At 46.5% G+C, this 21,729-nt stretch overlaps 1 protein-coding gene, 1 long non-coding RNA gene, 1 other non-coding gene and 1 pseudogene across 4 annotated transcripts in view; 1 reads left to right on the top strand and 3 right to left on the bottom strand.

The window, feature by feature from the left end:
- Positions 1-14,012: 14,012 nt before the first annotated feature.
- On the bottom strand, positions 14,013-16,023 carry LOC119287729. Its single transcript, XR_005140904.1, has 2 exons — positions 14,677-16,023; positions 14,013-14,567 (listed from the first exon to the last, which is right to left on the bottom strand). It is a non-coding gene; the product is annotated as an uncharacterized LOC119287729 (long non-coding RNA).
- A 160-nt stretch (positions 16,024-16,183) lies between these two features.
- On the bottom strand, positions 16,184-18,271 carry LOC119283971 (annotated as a pseudogene).
- Positions 18,272-20,198: 1,927 nt separating this feature from the next.
- On the top strand, positions 20,199-20,420 carry LOC119290408. The gene has a single exon (XR_005141917.1). It is a non-coding gene; the product is annotated as a small nucleolar RNA U3 (small nucleolar RNA).
- A 78-nt stretch (positions 20,421-20,498) lies between these two features.
- LOC119287728 (alpha-1,2-galactosyltransferase gmh3-like) overlaps positions 20,499-21,729 on the bottom strand; it is a 19,004-nt gene continuing 17,773 nt past the window's right edge. Inside the window, exons 1-2 of one of the 2 annotated variants that reach the window (XR_005140903.1) lie at positions 21,290-21,417; positions 20,546-21,165 (exon numbers count right to left, since the gene is read on the bottom strand). The gene's annotated coding sequence lies outside the window, so the exon portion shown is untranslated. Of the gene's footprint in view, positions 21,166-21,289; positions 21,418-21,729 lie in introns of those variants that run through there. The other variant, XM_037567323.1, reaches the window with a different exon arrangement.

The following is a 21,729-nucleotide window of genomic DNA, read 5'->3' as shown; positions in this document are numbered from 1 at the left end:
AAAAAAAACAGTAGCCCAAAGATAAATGCACACTTCCAAGATTCCCTTTGCACATTAACATGTATTGCCTTATTTTTTCATATCATGTTCACAGCCAAAACATCAAGAGTATGTGCTTCATTCAGCAATAAATCACATTTTGATGCATGTAGTAAATAATCAGTTTCTCATCAAGCCCTAGCAACTTGAAGATCGTAAAGCAAGAACAAGGATAGATGTATTCATGTATATGAAATAAATTACGCACACGAGGGACTGTTGGGACCTGAGACCCAAGCATGCGAGCTTATTTGCTGATGAACTGTCCTTATATTTGAAAAATAATTCGACTGACACTATGATGTCATGAATCTTCACATTCAAAAGACCCACGAAAGGTAAAATGTCCCCTCTAAGCAAAACTCTTATTGATTCAGCAGTTGTCTACTCAGATAATATTTCTGATAATAACCTCATCCTCATTAACTTCCCTGATGAGAAAGTAGAGCAGTAGCAAAACTTAACCAGAAAAGGAAATTTGTAACCATAGACCTGCAGCACCACAGAGCAGAAGCAATTCGCTTTGAGTTGAACAGAATGCTAAGACAAAAACCAGATTTTATTGTCTGCATATTAATAAGCATACCAAGCAGAACTATATTTGAATTTGAGTATTTGACCAATCCTTTTGATGGTTGTTTTCGGCCAAAGTCTGACCCTTTGATGGTTGTGATTGTGTGGTTTTCCATGAAGATTTACCAATTCTTAATTTTCTGAGACAAACCAGAACTTGTATGTCAAAACAATATCCGAAGTTCCTCTGCGTGGTATGGGTCCAGTTATTATGGCAACTAACTCCCTTTGTTGGCTTGGAAATAAGCATGTGTAAAGGTAAATTTCTTCTGCGTGTATGGGTCCAGTTACTTTGACAAGTAAACCCCTTTGTTGGCTTGGAAATAAGCATGTGTAAAGGTAAATTTCTTCTGCGTGTACGGGTCCAGTTACTTTGACAAGTAAACCCCTTTGTTGGCTTGGAAAATAAGCATGGTGTAAATGGAAATTTCAGTCCCAGTTCCATGGATATTCCCCCATAAGCTTGAGAAGAACACGTCATATTGATGATAACAGTGCCATGCAAATTCCTAGCACAGAACCCATAAACCTGCAAACATAAATGATATACCTGAGAAAAAATTATAAAGTGATCTGCTTAAACAACAGCCAGAATGTATAATGCACTGAAACAATATGTAGAACCGTGCGGATCCATGTCAGTGTTGTGGGGAATGCTACAGAATATTAACTTATTAAGGCTCTGATTAATAAGCTTACAGAAGAATAACAAACAGAAGTTGTAATTTCAAAATAATACACCTATTAATTGAGTTTTCAGGCATTTTGAATCGAAGCCTTGCAGAATTAACTTAGCAAGTACCATGTGTCTCTAACAAGAACTTCAACTTTGCTGGTTTCAGGCTCAAGACACAACGCATTTGATTGTACTTTGACACCTTTAATTGCAAGCGTAAAATATGCTTCGAGAAGCCAGCTAACAGTCATAAACACGACAAAATGAGTCGCAGAATAAATAGAACGGCTTGTACCAAGTATTATGAGGTGTGTTCTTTGTTCTTACATCGCAAACAAACAGATCTTGAATAATGATCACATCTCCAAGGATGCAGGTGGTGAGCAAACTAAGCATATGACAATTACACGCCAGAAGACAGCACAACACTGACAAATATTGCACTACATCCTTAAATTCCATTAGCAATAGGTCATGAATGCTAGTACTACTTTGGCCTATGTACAACTGTCCCAAGCATACCTCCATGAGATTCAGCCATCACTGGGAAGCACTTGATAAGATAGATGTGCTGTTGCATTACATCCAGAGCAACTGTACCCATTTCATAAATGGTTTCTCCATCGTCTCTTTAATATGGCAAAGGTAACATCGCCTTTTTCGCAACAGCTTGCGACAGATCATATGAATGCACCGTAACTGCCCACTGCACAAGAAAAAAAATTCACAAAACATCAACACTAACGCAGGAAAAATGGCATACTATTGACCCACAGACTGATGGGGCAAACAAAACTGAACTGCAGAGAGTTGAACTGGTAATACCACCACGCCGCATTTGATTTCGTTTAGCACTGACGGCATTGGCATGGCATGGCCTTGCCTGACAACTAAGCGACCTAACTGCATCCAGTTCGGAGAGAAGAGAACACGATCCCCTAATTTCTAGACGAGGACGGGCACACGAGCGGACCAGCTCGCGGCGAAGGCGGAGCTCCCGACGCACAGCGTATCAGCGCCGCTGCGGTCGGTCGAAGCACGCGAGGGAGATCGCGGCGTCGAGGACCCTGGAGGCGGCGGCGGCGCTGGGGTGAGGGATGAGGTGGAGGCAGAGAGTGGGTCGCCGGCGGGGGAGAAGGGGTGGAGAGGCGGGAGGCTATCTCGGGGAGCAGGTGGGGGAGGCCGTCTAGGGGAGGAGGCACCATTTTTGGTGGCAGGAGATGCGGGGGTTTGCCGCCGCGACGGCGACGGCGACGGCGATTTGTTTTTTCTTTAGCGTGCGTAAGTTTGGGAGGAGACAGGTCAGAAGTGCATCGCTGCACACAGCGACAGATGCACGCAGCGCATCGACGGTACGCAGCGCGTCGCGATGCGGGGCGAGCTGGCGTGCTACTTGGAGTATATAGAAGGAAAAAGTTCAAAACAAACCTTGAATTTGTCGGCGAAAGCTAAATCAAACCGTGAACTCTTAGTCCCTGAAATCAGCACACCAAACTCTTCTATCCCGGTCTATTTTAAACCTCAAGAGGACTTAACCGGTATTTGCTGAATTGGGCCGGCCCATTAACGGTGTCGCTCCCGCGCGCACACTGCTCTGGGTTTTCTTTGTCTTTTTTGTTTTCTTTTTTTTTACACATGTCTATTTTTTCTTCGTACCCAATGTTCACTTTTAACGCACACATAAAATATTTTTTGATACACTTTTGATAGTTTTAAATACATTATGTACATTTTTAAATTAAATGTTTTCAATTTTTTTGAATACATGGTTATATTTTTCCAAAATACATGTTTACATTTTTTAGTGACAATAAACATTTTATAAAACTAAACGAACACTCTTTCACATAGTTCAATATTTTTGAATTTGTAGACACTTTTTTCAAACACATGCTAAGTATATTCTATTAAGTGTAAGACACAATTTTTACAACACGCAAACACTTTTTTTACATTGTACACACATTTTTTGTTTGGAAACGTCACAAACATATTTTTTTGAAACTCGTGAACATTATTGAAATGCTACATTTTTTTGAATGTACCAAACATTTTTTGAATCACAGAAATATTATTATACATTGAACAAACATTTGTTTGAATTGCTCCGTACATTTGTTTTAAACTTGTGATATCTTTTAGATGTAACAAAATATTTTCTTACAATTTGTTCAGATTTCGAAATTTCTTCCTATTTTGTAAATTTTTCAAAAAGCATTCACACTTTAAAATTATGTTCAGGTTTCAGAAAATGTTTATATTTCAAAAAGTGTTTGCTCTTAAAAATTTTGTTCAGCTTTCAGAAAAGAAAAGCTCGCTTCATGTCTGGTTGGCCGGCTCAGACGAGTCCTTAGGCAATGATCCGAAACATTTTTTGAAAACATTATTTACAAAATTCTAAAAGCATTATTTATAAAATGTGACACAATTTTTGAAAATCCGAAACATTTTCATAGCATGTGAAAAACTTTTGAAATTCTGAACATTTTTTAGAATTGCTTTTGAAATCAGAAACAGCTTTTAAAAATGCGAATAGAATTTCTAAATTCCGGAAAAATTAAAAAAATAAAAAGAATTGAATTTTTGGGATAAATAGAAAACAGGAATAATTTTTAACTTCTGAAAATTTTAGAAATGCGCGAATATATTTTAAAGTTCACGATTTCTTGTTGTGTTATAGTGGGCCGGCCCAATTTCTGAGTGGCAGTTTATCCCGGCTGGGATTTTCTTATTCCCGGTGTGCCAAACAGGTTAGGGTCCAAAATAGACTGGAATTACAAGTTCAGAGTGTCAATTCCCGGGATTCAAAGTTTAGGGTTTGATTTAGCTTTCATCTACAACTTCAAGGTTTGTTTTGGACTTTTTCCTATATAGAAAAGGTGGAGAGTGATATGGTGTGTATTGATGTATCCAGATGGACCAAGCTGACAGTTGAGTCTGACACGAATATACGGCTCTGCACACATACTGAGCCATCAATTCTGAAACGGCCCCAGCACATGCGTACGACTACCATCAACACTTGTTCAAAAGGCAGGCACATATCATAATTTCAGATGACAAAATAAGCTTCCAACTATAGACGACCACACGGCGAGCTAGGATCTCACCTGGTTTTTTAAATCAAACCACCTCACAGCAAACCCAAAGGAGCCCTAAGTAGCTGAATTGAACATCACTTGAAAAGTGAATAAATGTACAGCACGCCCAGAGATGCCGAAACTAAACCACTGAAAGAACAGCTAAAAAAGCAGTAAGCAACGTCCTTACGTCCAGTCCCCCAAAGACAGGCACAACGTTTATTAGAATTACAAGTCAACAGTCCTAACAAGCAGACTACATAAAAATCTCGTGCAGATGTGAAAAGGGATACTGCGACGTAGGACAAGCGCCCAACCTGGTTACACTCCACCCAGCCAGGGCCCGCCTGTCAAAATTAATAACCCTGCACGCTCTGAGCAGACCGGCCCCTGCGTACGTCAAAACTGTACCAGGCGAGCCCACCGAAAGCGACGTGTGCGGTGTATTTGCTTGTATCGATCGAATGTATGTCCGCTTTACTTACTTTCACGTTTTCTTTTACACAGATCACCTCGCGCAGCGTGGCCGTCGATGCGCTGCGTGCATCTGCCGCTGCGTGCAGGAAGGCTGCTCTCGGAGACAGGTGGGCTTCTGTGCTTTCGCTGGAAATGGGCTAAGATGAAGATTTGGGCTGTACAACGACACCCTTTTCTTTTAGAACATGTACAACAAGGCCTTTTCTTTAGGGGTATATATGTACAATGAGACTTTTTTTTAGAAGAACGTACAATGAGACCTTTTTTTACGAGAAACACCTGTAACTTTATTCACACTCATAACAGTTACATGTATAGTGAATTGGACCTGAGATCTAAGAAAATACAAAGTAATTCCTATGACTAAAAATTACAATGAAATCTCTTGAAAACACCTTCTTCACGACGTCAATCTCTGCTCGAAGAAATGTTCCAAAGACTTCGGTAAAGAGGTTGTAATTCGACTGGAGCAAGCAACGATGTTGTCACTCTTTCACCCGCATGAACATTACCAAAAATGATTTTTGAAAGCGTCTTGAGTCGCCAAAAAGATGGGAAGTCTTGATCGATTAATGTACTTGTGCTAGGGATGATCCCCTAGAAGTGCAGGTCGTCGACTCATCATATTTTCACATGGTGTTGATGAAAGATTCCACCTCCATAAAGAATCAGACCAACAAAAAAAGCTTGACACGGCAACATAAACTCATCAGACCCGAACAACCGGATCTGCAAGAACAGAAAACTCTCCAACCTCATAGCACTGCCAAAAAAATAAGATGAAATTTATTCTCACGATAATCACTAGACGTTGACGAAGAATATATTGGTCTTTTTTTAGGGATATGTACAACAAGACCGGTGCGGTGGACAGTGAACAAACGCGTACCCCCTCGGACTATGGGCCGGCCCAGTGAGGGACGCGGGCACCTGTTGATTTTTTTTCATTCTTTTTACGTTTCTTTTTTAAAACTTTTACCCATTTTTAATTTTTATAAAATTCTAAAAATGTTCGTAAATTTTAAAAAAAGAAAATTCAAAAACTATTTGTTAATACAATTTTTTTTGCGAATTCATGAAAAGTACATGAATTAATTTGAAAAGTGTTCATGAATATAAAAAATATTATTAATTCAAAAAGTAATCAATTGTTACAAGAACTGTTCATGAATAGAAAAGAAAATGATGACATGGCCTTGTACAGCATGGGCACGTCTGCATCTCCCTTATAGCGAGACAGACGCTCACATCGCCTCAAGGAGATTCTAGTGGGCCGGGCATATGTTTACAAATAGAGATCCGCCGAATGATGGCATCTTGCAAGATTATACTATACTTTGGAAGAGTCTACAGAGCTATACGTTTTTTTTTGAAGTTCAAAACCATTAATTATTCAAATCTCCCCAGAGGGGATCTCGTCTGAGATTACATGCAAAATAATGTCTGGTGGCATAAGTGGCCACTCCATGCAAAGATTATTCCAAACAGCTTCCCTAGCTAAATTGTGAGCAGCCCGATTAGCTTCTCTTCGCACCCATGCAATCTTCCACTCCTCTCTTGCCTCCATTATCCTCTTGATCTCCTCCACGATCGGCCCTAGGGGGGACAGATCCTTCGCTTTGCTTGCAAGTTTGCCTACAGCCTCTTTGCAGTCGGAGTCAAGATACAGTCGTGGAATTTTGTGAGCTTCCGCTAAGATAGCAGCTCGGCGGCGCGCTTGGAGTTCAACTTGTAGAGGATCATTGCACCTCGGTAGAAAGTGGCTAGCACTTGTAATATACGCCCCATCATGGTTCCTGAGAACTACACCCGTTCCTCCTTCTCCCGTTTTCGCGGTCGCACCATCAACATTGGCCTTGATCCATCCCTCCTCTGGCGGTTGCCACTTTTCCTTCGTCCTTATCTGTCTAGGTTTGCTCCTGCGTCCATGGATGGACTGCCATTCCACCATCAGGTTAAAAACACGCCTCGCTATCACATCCGCGTCCTCCAGCCGTTGTCCATCACGGGTATTATTCCTTGCTAGCCAGAGAGCATAAACTCCCTGAACCATGACAGCTCGTTCATCATCCGTAGCTTCAGCGAACCATGTCATGAGCCATCGCGACAATGCACCCTGAGGGCTACACGTCTCCGGCGGGATCGCCACCGGCACCCCCAATTCCGAATGCATTATCTTCCAGAACTTTACCGAGTGGTAGCAGCCCCAAAATCTGTGGTATATAGTCTCCTCCCGTCCACAGGCAACGCAAAAGACACCCGGTTTTGATTTTCCTCCTGTGCAGCTCTGCTCCAACCGCAATGCCATTTCTTATGACACGCCACATATGAGTTTTGGCTTTCCCAGGCGCCACCGAATCCCACAAGCACAACCACGATTTGTGGTCTGCAACCGATGAGGAGGTCTCTGGTCTGCCCGCTCGCGCTCTTTTTTGACTCATTCGTAGGTGATAGGCCGAGCGCACCGAGAACTCCCCGTTTCTTGGTAAAGTTCCACGCCTGGTAGTCTTCCATCTCGACACCGCCCACCGGAATCTGCAATATTTCTTGAGCTTCATCCGCAGCAAACATGGTCTGTATCATGTTTACGTTCCAAGCTGCACTGTCCGCCTCCAACAAGTCGCTGACTCGTACTATTCCTGGAATATAGCTTTGGCCCAGTGGCTTTAGGCTACCCGTTCTAGGAATCCAGTTGTCGTGATGAATTTTAATGTTTGAACCGTCTCCAATTCTTCAAATGATTCCATCCAGCAACAAGTTCCTCCCATGTAGGATACTCCGAAATGTGTAAGAACCCCCACTCGGGCAGGTGGCATTTAAAATCGAACCATCTGGATAGTATCTTGCCTTCAACACCCTAGCACACAAGGAGGTCGGCACCTGGAAGAGGCGCCAAGCTTGCTTTGCAAGTAAGGCTTGATTAAAAGCCTCCGGATCGCGAAACCCTAACCCTCCTTCGTGCTTTCTCATGCACATTTTATCCCAAGCAATCCAATGAACCTTCTTTTGCCCATTTGCTTCGCCCCACCAGAAGTTTGACGCAATAGATGACAGATTCCCGCACATTTTCTTTGTGAGTTGGAAGCAGCTCATGGTAAAAGTAGGTGTCGATTGGAGGCCAGATTTCACAAGCACCTCTCTAGCCATCTTTGAGAGCCCTTGGCCTTTCCATCCCGAGACTTTCCCTCTTGCTCTCTCCTTTACATATTTGAAAGTTCCATCTTTAGAGCTCCCTACCACCGTAGGTAGTCCCAGATACCTCTCACTCAAAGCCTCCTCCTTGATGCCCAAAATTTGTTTTAGTTCTTCTTTTGTAGTATCATCCGTTCCTTTCCCCAAAAAAACAGCAGACTTGTGGAAATTTACTTTCTGGCCTGAAGCACCTTCGTACTGCTGCAATATGGTCCGGAGTGCCTCAAAATTTTCCTTGGAACCTTCCACAAAAACCACACTGTCGTCGGCAAACAATAAATGGGTCACACTTGGCCCGTTTGAACCGAACGACACCCCCTTGATAACAGCCTCCTCTTGCGCCTTCTTTAGAAGAGCCGAAAACCCCTCCACACAGAAGAGAAAAAGGTACAGGGAGAGGGGATCTCCCTGTCTCAATCCTCTGGATGGGTTGAATCTATGAGATAAACCTCCATTGAGCTTCACAGAAAACAAAGGAGTTTTAACACAGTGCATAATCATCTCCGTCCAGTGACAGGAGAACCCCATCTTCAGAAGCATTTGCTCTAAAAAATCCCATTCAACTCTGTCATAGGCCTTCATCATATTTAACTTGACTGCACACACAGGCTTTTTTCGCTTCCTTTTCCTGATCGCATGCACACATTCATACGCAACCAGTACGTTGTCTGTTATGAGTCTGCCAGGCACAAATGCACTCTGCTCCTCTGATATCATGACTGGCAGTACCACTTTCAGGCGGTTGGCCAGTGCCTTCGCCGCAATTTTGTACAACATGTTACACAAGCTAATGGGTCTAAACTGGGAAAGTAACTCCGGTGAGTTTACCTTCGGAATCATAACAATGATCGTGTCATTAAAACTGTTTGGAGCCACTTTCCCATCTAAAAACTCTCTGACCGCAGCGCACACATCCTCCTTTACCAACTCCCAGTGGCGTTGGTAAAACATGGCCGGGAGGCCATCCGGGCCCGGTGCCTTGGTTGGTCCCATCTGGAAGAGCGTCGTGCGTATCTCCTCGTCCGAGACAGGAGTTGTTAGTTTTGCGTTCATCTCATCCGAAACAAGTCTCTGTATGTGCTACAACACGTTTTCTTTGTCATGAGATCCTTCTGAGGTGAAGAGATGCTCATAAAACTGTGCTGCCATTGCTCGCATCCCGTCGTCATCCGTGCACTTCGTCCCATTGTCCCTTCTCAATGCCTTAACTGTGTTCTTCGGTTTGCGATGCGACGCACGATTTTGGAAATATTTCGTATTTTGATCTCCTTCCATCAGCCTCTTCTCTCTCGTAGAGCTCATGAAGCTGATCTTCAATATCCTTGACCTCCTGTCGATAGCCCGTCCATGCAGCTCGTTCCTTCGCATCCACTAGCTGCCCCTTAAGGTGGCAAATCTGCTTTTTGATAGACCCAAAAACCCTTCGACTCCACTGTTGCATGGCCCTTGTCGTTTCCTGCAGTCTTGTGCATCTACTCCCTCCGTCCGGAAAAACTTGTCATCAAAATGGACAAAAAGGGGTGTATCTAGAACTAAAATACATCTAGATACATCACCTTTTATTCATTTTGATGACAAGTATTTCCGGACGGAGGAGTACCACTCAACGCCCCGCCTTGCTGATTGGCTTCGCAGGCTGCAGCCCATGCAGCGGCCACCATCCCTTCGTATCCATCATGACGCGCCCATGCAGCCTCATAAATAAACGGCCTCGATCCCGTAGCTCGCGAGTCGGCCAGTGCCGTCGCGGCCTTAATAATTAGCGCTTGGTGGTCGGATTCTTCTGTCATCACATGTTGCACCTCTAGCGATGGAACATTTGGGCAAGATCAGCATTACACGTTGCCCGGTCCAAACGGACTTGGATATTCTCCTCCATCTGTCTCTTGTTATCCCATGTGAATGGATAGCCCGAAAAGCCAAGGTCAGCCAGGCCGCAGTCGGCCAGGCATTCCTCGAACATTACTTCTCGGATTACCCCCTTGTTGCTCACTTTGTCTCAAAGCTTCATTGAAATCTCCCGCGCATAACCATGGAAGATCATCCTGTGTCCTTCGATACCGAAGCACCTCCCAAGTTTTTGTTCTCTTCTCAACACAGGGTTCCCCATATATTCCAGTGAATCGAAAGGAACTCCCATTGGCCTTGATCTTTGCATCAATGTAATATTGGCACCAAGGACGCACTGTAACATCAACATGGTCTCTCCACCACAGTGCCAATCCACCGCTCTTGCCCTTACAGTCCACCGCCACGCCTTGGTTGAAACCCAATCTCCATTTTAACCTCTCCATCGCCCCCGCTCGTTTCTTCGTTTCCGAGAGAAACACCACCTCTGGGTTGTATGACCGTACTAGGTCCCGAAGCTCGCCCACTGCCGAGTCCAACCCCAATCCTCGGCAGTTACAGGCTAAGATAATCATTGTTCTCGGCGGCCCCGCGCCCTAGCAGGGTCCGCCGATGTATCCTCCGTCGACATACGATCAAAAACAGAAGCCGTCTTCTGTCGAGTATCTCTCACAAAAACTCCCGTTTCCTCATATCTGCCTCCGCCCTCCTTAGCTACCCACACCTGTCGTGGCCCCCTTTTCCTCGTGTTGGGCGTAGCATTGGGGTTGTTTCCACTTCTTCCATGCTCTACTTGATTAGTAAGAGGTTTCCTAACATAATATCCTCGTCTTCTTTGGGCGGGGTAGTGCGGTTTATAAGCATAATCCTCATGAGCATATCTATTTGCCTCATTCCCTTCCCTATACCTTCTCCTCTCCTGCTGCTCTCGCTCCATGTCCCTCCTCCTTTGCTGCTCCTTGAGTTGTTCTCTTAAATCTCTCTCCTTCTTGCGTTCGATCTCATGTCTGAGATCCCTCTCCTCCTGCCAAGCACCTCTAAACCGGTCTTTCTTTGGGCTGTTGACTTCTCCCTTGTCCATCTTGTGCTGCTCACCAGTGCAGGAGCTTTCTGGGTTGTCAAAAACAGCATTTAAATTGCGCTTGGTCGGAACATCTTTCACCCTAGCCGAGCTACCTAGATCCTTAGAATTTCCTTCTGACTGTGAGCTGGCAAAGTTGTTGCTAGTATTGAGTTTTCCTCCTTTTGCCTCGGTTTTGGAGCCAGTGCTCCTCCTCGGCGATGCTCTGAGCCATCCTCCCCATTGTGCCGATTCGTCAACAGGGGGATTGCATCTTCCATCCTCATGGACTAGCCTCCCACACTCAAAACAGAAGTGTGGAATTTTCTCATAGTGGAAGTCGAACCATGTCCTGTTATTTTCTTCCTGAGCGGCCTTGAGGAAAAAAACCCGTACCAGTGGTTCAAAGATGGAGATTCTTGCCCTAACCCGTAGCTGGTTACCTCTTGCCATGCCATCCTTGTCCACATCCACCTTGATTACCTCTCCTAGCCAGTTGCCGAGGGCCCTGCCAAAACTCTCCGTCCTCTTCCCCGGTGGCAGATCTGTAACTCTAACCCAAACATCGACCTTGTCAAATATCATCTCCGAGGGTCTAACGTTGCTCTCATACTCCTTTAACACCAGGACATTAAAATCAAACTGCCAAGGCCCATTCGACATCGCATGCCTCCAATCACCTTCGCTACCAAAGTGGACTGCGAATATGTTATCGCCCATGTCACGGAATCTTGCTTCGTGGTGAAGTCCCCATGCCCTCTGCATAGTTTTTTCGAGCACAGTCTTGTTGAACGGACGTGGTGAGAACGCCTTCCCCACCGCCGACCACTTCATGTTCTTGGGCAAGATCTGATCTGATTCCTTGAAGACGAAACCTTCCGCTTATTTGTCCAAAAGCATCATCCCTCCCAGTCTCGCTGAAAGGCTCGCAGTTGGATCCGGCGTCTTGCACTCAGCAGGAGATTTGGAGGATCCCCTACTCACCGTCTTCCCCGGAGTCGCAGCCGCCGCCGGGGTTGCCTTTGCAGCCGGAGTCCTTGCAGATGTTTCCTTCGTCTTCTCCGCCATAGCTCCGCACCGTGGCGAGAAAGACGACACCGGTCTATGCCGAGAGGAGCGCCGTCGCCACCCCTGTCACCACCGTAGACACACCACCCCCGCCGCCGAAACCCTAGACCTAGCGTTGGGAGGAAATCGCCTGCCGATCGCCTCACAATCGCCTCTAGCGAACCGGTATGTGGTGGACCCTCTCTACAGAGCTATACGTTGATTACATGTCGAGCACCCAACCAGTTGACATGCTCCAATAGAAAAATCTTAAATTGAACCGTGCTAGTCAGACTGTCAAAGTATCCAGAACATATAAGACTAATGAAAATCTGCAAAAGCAACATGAATATTTTCTCTCTTTTTTGCGAAAGGAAAGTAACATGAATCAGTTCAAGTATTACTCTAGTGCTACGGGCAACGGCTAATAACAGAATAGAGGAATAAATTGTTGGGAGGGAAAATTAATTAAAGTCTGATGCATCAGGCAGAATTATAAAATCCAGCACTGACATAAGTGACTCTGCACACAGCTGTCATCATAAAGCTAATCTTCGGTTCAATTATCAAAGCGATAGAAAATAAAGGGCGTGGATTTGACGATACATAGCTAATATATCTCAGCTGTGGAGATTTGATTTGCCTTGTGGTGAGCATGCTTTCACTGCTTGTGATTTAATATAGCAAGGCGTCAAGTGAGGAGTGGTTGAGCGTGTTTTCGCTGATTGTGATGTACTCCCTCCGTAAACTAATATAAGAGCATTTAGAATACTAAAATAATGATCTAAACGCTCTTATATTAGTTTACAGAGGAAGTAATATTCTCTGAATTATTAGTTCTTATTGTTGCATGTCGAGCACTGGCAAATTATCTATTTTACAATCTATTAATAAAAGACATAGAATAATATAAAGAATAGATTGATTTGGCGCATTATCTATTTTGCAGGACAAGAGAAAGAGAGTCTAAACCATGAATATTGCTACGAGATGTGCAATTATTCCTCAAGAAATTCAAAATATAATAGGCTTGAACGAGAGCAAATCATTGGTTTCTATTTTGCGAGACAAGAAAGAAAGAGTCAAAGCCATGAACCGATGCAAGATTTGTATTCATTCCTGAGGAAATTCGAAAATAGGGAACAATAGGTTCAAACTAGGGTGCGGCGGCGCTAGGCGGAGCTCGGAGACGGCCGGTCTCGTCTTCGTCCTGGTCGTGGATGGCTGGTCGCAGCGGCGACTCTCGCCTTGGTTGGCGGTCGCCGATGGGCGCACTGCCCAGATCCGGCCTGCCGGGACCCAAAGGAGTCCCGTGGTGGTTGACCCAGCTGTTCTTCATTCTCCAAAGCTCCGATCTGCTTCATGCGGGCCTCCTCGATCTTGACACCGACGGGTTTTGGTCTTCCTCTCAGAGATCTTAGCTTTTGGTGCATGGCGCCACTGGATGTCTAGATCAGAATTGATCCGATCGGGCGCGCCCTCAACTTCGGCCAAAGAGGCTTCATGGGTGTGGCACGAAGCTTCGTTGTCTTGCCAGTGCCATGGGACATGTCTAAGTATAGGTTTTCACGGTGTTGACAGTGGTGAAGAAAGTCATGGTGCCTACGGTCGGAGACTTGTAATGGTGGAGGAGTTTTGATTGCGTTGAAGAATGGCGGCACAGGTTCCTGTGTGTTAGGTATTGAGGACTTACAGCGGCGGCCTTGGCAGGAGGGGGCGGCAACACAGGTGGACAATAGTTTTGGGGGTGCTTCTCAAGTACCGAGCCGCGATCTCCAGGGTGAAAGCCCAAGGTCTGGCCTTCATTAGTTGTACCTGGCAATGATCTTGCGAAGGCATTGTCTTTTGGATCCGGGACTCTCTCGTGGGTGAAAACTCAAGAACCTCTTCTGTTGTCTGAGTGTCACTGTTGTGAGTTTTTCATCACTGCGACGGGGTCTTTGTTTTTATATTTCTCTCTTTTCTTTTTTGTTTTTGGCTGTCTTTGATGTCTTTTGGTATCTTGTTGATGCAAAGGCCGTTTGTAATTGGTATCTTCGCGATATTAATATATATTTTTTTTCCAAAAATGAGACAAGAAAGAAAGAGTCAACGCCATGAGTATCATCTCCGGAAGCCTCTTCGCCGTCGCCTGCCACTACCCACCCGCCCCACGCGAAAGGGTGGAGAGGCGCTCCGTCCACGCCCTAGAGGTAAACGGCAAGGAGGTTCGCGGAGTATGGGGTCGCCGCCGCACGCTGACGCCGGCTGGCCGATGCTTCAGGAGATATGCTTGGAACAGCATGGTCGTCACTGACGAGTGCCTCACGCCGACCGCCTTAGGCACCGCCGAGCCCCGCCGTCGCCGAGGGCCGCCGCGTTTTGCTGGTTGAACAACCTCATCAAGGCACGAGCAGGTGCAGGTCCTCGTGGTACTACCTGTCGAGGAAGAGCCGTGCATGCAGGCGCATGGTGAGGTCGATCAACCGGCAAAAACGCCGGCTCCTCGTCGGGAAGTTCATCCTCACCCACCATGTACTGGAAGATGTCTCCGATCATGGCATGGCATTGCATGCAGTAGAGACCGGCCTAGGACCTGGAGCATGTCAACAGTCAGGTTATTAGTTATTACTGGCGTCTCATCGGTATGTGGAGAGGGAAAACAGACGACGGCATAACAACAACAGACAGACAGACGTACTTACTGTGAGAGGAGCTCCTCGTCGAGGCTCTCGGAGCAGAGTGCTTCACGAGGAAGGACCCTGTCGCTGTGTGTGTGATGTGTCGGGGAAGGAAGGTGGCGCGGGGGAGCGCAATATAAAGAGCAGGCCGGTCGAGTGGGAGGACGGCCGGGGAATGCGATTCCGGCGACATGGATGGTGCGTGATCTCTATCCACTCCTTTCTCCGGTTCCATTCGACGTACGACGGCAATCAGTGAGCGCAGGCAGGGAATACTGTTCCTCTCGGGTCTCCGATTCGATCCCCACTCAGTAGCTAGGTCTCGTTCGGATGTGGATGAGGATGATCAGGCAAGCTTAGCTCGTTCGGGATTTGGTTCTAGCTTCAGATTCCGCAGTTCAGAGACCCCACGTACAAACACTGAATGCACTTTCGCACTTCAGTTTGGTCACACGATATCCACGCAGACTGAAGGAATTTTTTATTTTGAGAAAAGAGAAAAAGAATACACAAGTACAAAAAAATTGTGGAAATGCTACTGGGAATACTCGTCGGATAATGGCAGTGTTGTACTCCCTCCGTTCCAAAATAGATGACTCAACTTTGTATTAAAGTTAGTATAAAGTTGAGTCATCTACTTTGTACTGTCAAAGGAAGAAAACAGATCAGACCATGGAAGCAAGTTAGTAAGTTACCAGCATGGTCCATGAACAGCAGCTTGCAAGAAGCTTGTGGCCCGCAGCACACTTTCATTCATCGGAATCTCTGAGGACAGACACAAGCATGAAGAACATGGAAAGAACAAGCAATGAATGATGCCGCGTGGAAATTAATGGGTGCCGATCGTCGGCCATGGACGACCACGCGATGAATACGCACCCTAGATTTTCTCCACCGTCCATCCACGCCGAGGGAACTTATAAATGGAAGGGATGGAGTAGTGGACATAGACAGCATATGAATAAGCTCAACATACCGTCAGAACTAGGTACGTGTGCTGCTAACAGAAGCAAACCAATCGATTCAGATATTTTCACCCGGTGTCAATTAACTGCAAGAAATACAAGCATAGATATATGGGACTGTGATTGCAGTTGACGGGTATAAATGGATGCTTTGCATTGCCTGCCCAGGCTGCAGTTAATTTACATGATCTGTACTACGACTTCCAAACCCAGCAGCAAAAGGTTGACTTAACTGACAACTTGAGCCTCAACCGCCCAGGTTCCCATTCTAGTTAAAAAGGGGCAGCCCCAGTGCATGTAGCTCCCGCTTGCGCAGGGTCTGGGGAAGGGTCCGACCACTTTGGGTCTATTGTACGCAGCCTTTCCCTACATTTCTGCAAGAGGCTGTTTCCAGGACTTGAACCCGTGACCTCATGGTCACAAGGCAGCAGCTTTACCACTGCGCCAAGGCTCCCCTTCGTTCCCATTCTAGTTAGCAAAAAAAAAAGCTACATTCCCTGGAACAATAAGTTCCTACCATAGATCATAAGAAGAACACATTGCCGCACAAACACATCACAGAAAAACTACCGGACGAGGCCGACCACCAGATCAAACTACATGGGAATCCACAATAACCACAAGAGAGTATCAAAAGGACACTCTGCCTACCAAGAGTGATTACTGGAACGCGACCATACCTGCAGATCAGCAGAGACATACGAAGTGGACACCGACAGGTGCCTCTCAAGAATGCCAGCGCCATGATCCTGAAATGGGGAACATACCGGCCGCGACCCTTGGCTGTATTTCCGTGTGCTCGAGAACACGGGCATTCTGCATGGTACAGTACGCCAGCTTGACCTGATCATTGTAGCACCGGAACCCGGCCACTCATGTAGACTGTCCTGAGATGACCATGGTGACTCATATGGGAGCCTTCCGCCTCCACCACCTCATTGCTCCCACCGTCGTCAAGGTTCAGATATACCATCTGCATTTCAAAAGTTTGCAATCAGTCGGCCAAAGCAGTCCAAGTACAGGTCTTTCTTGAAGAATGATGCAATCAGGCAGTAGCAGTATACTTGAGGTCCATGTATTTGTTTATATAAACTGATAAAATGCTGCATCTCCAGTCGGGGCGCAATATCCAAACAGCGGGTAAGTTGAAAGAACTCCGTTATCGGCATTTGGCTGCCTCAAATGCATAAACATGCCATGTGGTCTTGTTGTCAACTACTGCAACTGAAACATAACAAGGACAAACAACATGACATTAAAATCCAATTTCCCGAACTATGACGTACGCAAACAGGAATGAATAAATAAATTAATAAACACCAGTTAACCTGTTCATATCCATGTATATGAGCTTGCACATGTAGTATCTTCACTGGAAAAACACTTGGAATTAAGGTGAATACATGGGCCAGTCCGTTGCTGCCTTTAAACATTACTCCTTATCTAATTTCGAGCAACCATGAAGTACTATAAGGATCCGTTGTACCATGAAGTACTATAGAGACATACTTGGAACCATGAAGTACTATAGATCAGCAGCATGAAACTCAACCATCTTGACATTCATTCCTTGAATTAGTAAATGTTGAAGTTTGTCAAGTTGGTGTGCTATGCTTAAATTAGTCCTTCTGAGTACTGTCAACCCACACATGCCTGGGTGTGGCTTTATAGAAACAGCCAAAGACTGCACACAAGAGCTGCCTTGAACACCCAAGGCCTCAAGAGGAAAGTGATGAACTTCTTTGGACGGCGAATAGTTTTTCTTCAGGTCAAAAGCTATGATCTTCGCTTTCCATGAAGCGGCAAAGCCAATCCACCTCTCAAGATGATCAAAGTCATCTTTGTGCAAGCCACACCTGATGCCATTTAGCAACCCAAATTACAGCCTCGGTGAACTTAGCTCGTTTTATTTTGAGAAAATCATCAATGGGTCGTTCATCAGTGTCTAAATCCAGATCACTGGGGCCATAAAAACACAGATTACAACAGAATGTCCAGAGCATTTTCCAACTTGTCGAAACAATGCTTGACTGCTTGTCCTCACAGCTTCTTTAAGAGGAAGCTGTGAAATCACAGCAGGCTGAAGCTCCCATGACAAGGGTGAAGGAAGGGCCTGAGTTTTTGGTCAGGTTGAATTTTAATTAATCAAAGCTCCCTGCCCCTGTCCCAGGCAACAAACCCCATAAAACACCATTTATTTATTTTTTGCCCCAGAGGTTCAGATCCGTGGAGAACACCACAGGAATCACATCAAGGACTAATTTTGACGCACTGGTTGGATCCTTAGGGTAACAGTGAAATGCTCAAGTAAAGAGTACTACTTTTTTTTTTGCCCTGCTGCGATTCAAGGAGAAGAAAGAGAAAAGAGGGACCGGCGGAATGGCAGCTACCCTACCCCAGGCGAGGAAGGCTCTCCATCCGTAAGGACGGCTCGTCGCCGACTCCGTGGTGGTGCTCCGCTCCGCCAGCCCATCGTCGAAGTGGCGCGCTGCAGGGAGGAAGCAACGGCGGGTCAAAGAGGGGAATGAGATCCGCAACCAATCGATCTACTCAGGAATGTCTATACCGCTGCTTACTTGCCTCGCTAGAGTACGCGGGGGAGGGGGCGGAGGAGGAGCGGCTACTTCGCCGTCGTCTTCTCCTGCTCCGGCCATTGCGAAAGAAGTCCACATCACCCCCCGGGGTTTCATAAACCGACTAATCCACCCCCTCACCTTGAAAACCGGTTAATTAACCCCCCAAGAGCTCTAATACCGGCCAAATCGCCCCATAATCTCAATTCGGGTGGTATTGGCTGGTGGTTTTGCTTGCGTGGCTCTCCACTATTGCCACGTCGGCTTGGTAGGGGGCGCGAGGCGATATGAGCATGGGCCGCTGGCTGTTCTTAGTTCATCCAATCCCCAATCCTTCATCTCTTCCTCCTCCCCTGTTCGTCGCCATGCCTACCCGGCTGAAGCTAGATGTGCCTTGTTCTCTGGTTCCTCTCCTTCCCTGCTCGCCACCATGGCCGTCCCCTGCTCGTCGCCATGGCCGCCCCACCTCCTTAGTCCCTCCCCCCAACTCCCCAATCTCCCGTGACCTGGAGGCGCCCTGAACATGGACCGCCCTCGCCATGGTTGAACGGCATGTAGTACAGTCTCATCTTGGAGTTCCTTGATGTACATCGTGAGAATTAATTTGGGACAGTACAGGTGCAGATATGCTGAACTTTAAGCTTTTCTGAAGTCTATGCCCTGTTTTGCTTTCTTTGGGGAAAAAATACGAGTAGAATGCGTCGTTGGTTCGATTTGCTCTTTGTATTTTACTTCTCAAGGGAGACAAGGACTAGGTGTTCCCATCGATTTTGGTTACAAACTGCAAACGCAAAAGGCAAGGAGTGATTTAGCTTACATGAATCCTGTATGATACTAATAACATAGTTTATCTTCAAAAGGATAAGATAATAACAATGGTTTCATTTTCTGTTGGTGAGTGCAGGCTAGAGATCATCAGGGACTCAGGTCAAGCGCTGCAGGTGGAGTGGGGCTAGAAGCTGAACAATTTCACCAAGTCGTTCCTTGTACATGATCCGAATAGACCAAGATTTGGCAGAGCCCAAAAGTGAAGCCTGCTGAGTGCATCCGTACTTGCAGGAAAACTACACACAGAATCCTCCCAGGGGCCCAAATGGTGTACATTATACTCTTTGTAGGCATGTACTGATGCCGTGAGGAGAGAATTCAGCTTACATGAGATTGAGTATTAGTATGTGTAAAACTGTTTTTCTTCTCTTGTTGGTGTTGGTGTCCCAGTTTAGTTGAAAACTAGAGAATTCAGAGAAAGCATTTTATTTAGGGAGTATACTTCTGAGTCTACAGACTGTTGCATATGCGCAAACATATGTTGCAGGCACCAGTTTCAATGCGTGGTTTACACAGCGAAGGACGTGTGTGCTGGGCATGGAGGAGCTGAGCGCCTCACCTGGAGTAGTCGCGCTGCTCTCTTCAAGCGGCGATCATCACGTCTTGCGCCGCCGCCGTGACGCCATCTCGTTGAAAGGAAGGAGGGGTACGAGGCCCAAACAAACAGGAGGAGCAGTTAAGTCCGAGAGCCACCCTACCAAGCCGACGTGGCAATATTGGAGAGCCACGCAAGCAAAACCACCGGCAAATTCCACCCGAATTGAGATTAGGGGGTGATTTAGCCGGTATTAGAGCTCTTAGGGGGTTAATTAACTGGTTTTAAAGGTGAGGGGGTGGATTAGTCGGCTTCTGAAACCCCAGGGGGTGACGTGGACTTCTTTCCGGCCATTGCTGCTGGAAGATCGGCGGAGCTCCGGCCATGGCCCCTGGAGGCTGGAGCGATTTCTCCGTGATAGGAAAACAGAGGAGAAGAAATGAGACGAGAGAGAGACGGCTGTTCTTAGATGGGCTGGGCTGGGCTCGTTCTCCAGCCCAGCTTCATGGGCGGAGACCCACGAGCTCTTTCTGGTGCCTCAGGCCGAGGCAGGCGCTGCAGCGTTGCTTGCGATACATTAGTCCCACCTCGAAAGTTTACGGCGCGCGGAGCCGGTTTATAAGGCGAGTCGCTGCAGCTTATAGCACGACCTTACTTGAACAGGATCTGTTCTATAGGCTCGTACCGCTGCATCCTTTACCAATAAGGAGGCAAGCACTTAAGTCTGGTTGATGAATTCTGACCCCTGGGCCAGAGCGTGATTAACGGCTCAGATCATCCCCCTGATGGGTGCATCTACGGCTGTAGAGGATCGTTCCTGCCTGGCTCATACCTGTGCAGGGTGGCCCAGTGGTTGTCTGACAGACTCAAAAAATCTTTTTTATTTTTACTTTCCTGAAGAAAAAGTGTTTTTTGGTTTTCTAATGCCTACAAAGTCATCTTCAAGAAAATAATATGCAGTTTCATTTTCAAACTTCTTTAGCCACATAATCTAACTAATTTTCAAACTCCTTATGCGGCTTTAGATCACAGGCTCATAAACGAGAACACATTGGCACAATCAGACGACACACAAACAAATCATAGACAGGCTCGAGCTAGAGCAAATCATGGGTATCATCTCGGAGGCTCTTTTTGCCTTCCGCATACACAATCATACACTCACTACTTCATGTGCAGAACCAAAATCCTCATTCTTGAAAACAGGAGCCGGAGCCGAGCGCCGCTTCGCCATCACCAACTGCTACGCCGCAGGCCCACACGACGCCGTGGAGAGGTACACTTTGCCGACTCTGGGGTCGCCACCGCTGACGCCGGCTGGCCGGACGCGGGTGGGCTAACTGCACTCCTTGCAGGCCTAGCCAATGGGGTGAGACCCAGTTCTCAAGAACATGATGACCGCCGCTGTTTTGCTGGTTGAACGACCTCATCGTGGCACACGCAGATCTCCTTGGCACTTGTCGAGGAAGAGGCGGTCAACATGGTGAGGTCATTCAACCGGCAAAAACGCCGGCTCCTCGTCAGGTAGCTCATCGTCATGTTCATCCTCGCCCACGATGTACGGGAGGATATGTCTCCGATCATGGCATCGCAGTAGAGACCGGCCCGGGACCTAAAACATGCCAACAATTAGATTAGAGACTAGTAGCATTTTCTTGATCTTAGCACTTGTAACTAGAACGTCTGTAACAAAAGAACGAACGAACGATCATTGCACTAAGACCAGAGAAACAGACTTGGTACTTGCTTGTGCGAGAGCCGAGCTCTGCTTCACGAGCTGTGTGTGTGTGTGTGTGTGTGTGTGTTATAAAGAGGAGGCGAGTGGGAGGGGAATGCGATTCCGACGGCATGGGCGGTGTACGCGCCAGTGATCTCCAGCCACTCCTTTCTCCGGTTCCATTCGACGTACGTACGGCGGCAATCAGTGATGCGCGCAGGGAATACTTTCTCACTCTCTCATCTCCTCCACTCCTTTCAGCAGCCATATGCGTGCGCTCAGGGATCAAAAGCTGAAAGCTAGTCACCACTACATTTGGTTCTTGTTTCAGATCCTGGGGGAAAAGCAAGAGAAGAGATATAAACTGAAGAGAGGAGGAAGAAAGAGTCGCATTGGGTTGTGGGTGGGTGGGGATGGATGTAGCTTCAGCACCATGTGAAAAGAGAGACCAGTTCAGAG

This window comes from Triticum dicoccoides, chromosome 4A, assembly GCF_002162155.2.
Source record: "Triticum dicoccoides isolate Atlit2015 ecotype Zavitan chromosome 4A, WEW_v2.0, whole genome shotgun sequence".
Lineage (NCBI taxonomy): Eukaryota > Viridiplantae > Streptophyta > Magnoliopsida > Poales > Poaceae > Triticum > Triticum dicoccoides.
This window is presented reverse-complemented; position numbering and strand designations above follow the sequence as displayed.